The 1,832-nt window shown below is 40.7% G+C and overlaps 1 protein-coding gene across 1 annotated transcript in view; it reads right to left on the minus strand.

Moving 5' to 3' along the window:
- LOC102672092 (acetylcholine receptor subunit alpha-L1) overlaps nt 1–1,832 on the minus strand; it is a 107,885-nt gene that overhangs the window by 67,032 nt on the left and 39,021 nt on the right. The window lies entirely within an intron of this gene.

Here is a 1,832-nt window from a genome sequence, read left to right on the forward strand (position 1 = left end):
GATAACTTAATTGTAAATATACAAAGTTGAGTGTATATATGTAATATATATAATATATATATTGGAAAAAGAAAGATAGATACGATAGATACGCTTCAATTCTTTCTCTCGACGCTCCATCGTCCGTCTCAATTTTCCTCTTTTCCCTCTACACCCTCCATAACCATCAATCACTTAGCACGCTTTATATACAATTCGTCCAGATAAACTGGAAAACTCGTCGTTCTCAATCTTATTATTATTTCTTATATCGCGTTTACGGGATATTTCTCGACTTTCTTTTCTTTTTTACGCGTAATCGCAACGTAATTTCTTTCCCCTTTCATCCTCCTCGAGAGTTTCCAAGAACGAGTTATCTTTAAGGAGAGATAAGTTGGGCGGTTCCCTGATCAACAATCAGTTTCGAATAGACGGGAGGGCGGTGGTGTCACTCTCTTTACGAGTACGTGCGCGCAAGACACGTGCTTGTCGGCGTCTCGATAATGCTTTGACGTCAACTTTTCAAGCGAATCACGGTACGGTAGCGAGGCGGTAAGTTGGTTGCCAGACGAAAGTCATTTACTAGCCGTGGAGAAGAGCGTAACCGGCCGTGAAGGAGGGCTTGAACAGGGCATTGTTGTGTCGCTGAAAGGAAGGAGGGGGAGGGGGAGGAGGAGGAGGAGGAGGAGGAACCTCTTGAGGAACTTTTATCGCTTCGTTGCTGACCTACCTGCGGCCCATTATCAATGTACCGCCGCCTATATGCCCGGGAAAAGCTACTTTCCCGCATTATCCGGGGATTTACACTTCTCGCCGTTCCTTCGTTGATTCTGAATATAAACGATTCCCACGCGGCCGCCACCGATACATTTCCCATCGATCGAGATTAAAACGTTAAACGCGAAACATCCTCGATATCATTCTGGAAAAGGAAATATCGATCGATATAAATTAACCTTCGTTGGTTAATTTTTAGAGAATTTTTAGAGATCGAATCAATACGTTGATTATCGAAATTATTTATTAATAACGCGAGCTATTAAAGAAAATACGGGAAATATATATTTGTACATATAAACGTTTCGTTCGAATTCCTCGCGTAACATTTGAATAACATTTAAATTCGTTTGCGTACTACTATCTACGAGGGTAACATTTTGTATATGAAAATTTAATAATTCCTATTTCACGATCCTGTCCCGTTTTTATATTTCTACCTTTTTTTCTCTCTTTTTACGACGCATCAGTGCGCGTTTCTATAGAAATAACAAACGCGTAAAAATCCTTCCTTGGTGTCGATACCACCACTTTTACGTTACGTTAGATATTACTAACCCCCGTTGATTTCGTTAATCGAGGAAAATTACGTAAAAAGTACGTATTGCGTATTAATTATCGGCTCGCAAATGAAATTTATACATTCCATTCGGCCGAGCGGAGGGATAAATATTGGCGGGGCACGGCCGGTTTCATTGATACCGCGGCCGTAAAATTACAATCGAAACGCCCGTTGAAACTGCATATCCGCAAGAACTGTCCCCGTATTTACGATTTTATGGGCCGCGGTATCGATTCCAACTCGGTTGGAAATTCGCCCAATGCATCGGATCTGCCCGCTATTCTACTCTCCAATGCGCGAAAATTATGCGTTCGAGATACGTTTTGTCCGTATCGAACAACGTGTACGTCTATTCGGTAAATAACTCTCATCGAAATTAACAAACGTTCCTCGATAAAGATGCGTCAAGCCCTCGATCAAAAACGAACAACGCTTCGTCTTTTTCGATAAATCCAAAAATCGTTGGTTTATCGATCTTTTTTCTTTATTCTTTTTTTTTTTTTTTTTTTTTTTT

The sequence above is a fragment of the Apis dorsata genome, unplaced genomic scaffold (genome assembly GCF_000469605.1).
Source record: "Apis dorsata unplaced genomic scaffold, Apis dorsata 1.3 scaffold_19, whole genome shotgun sequence".
NCBI classification, from domain to species: domain Eukaryota; kingdom Metazoa; phylum Arthropoda; class Insecta; order Hymenoptera; family Apidae; genus Apis; species Apis dorsata.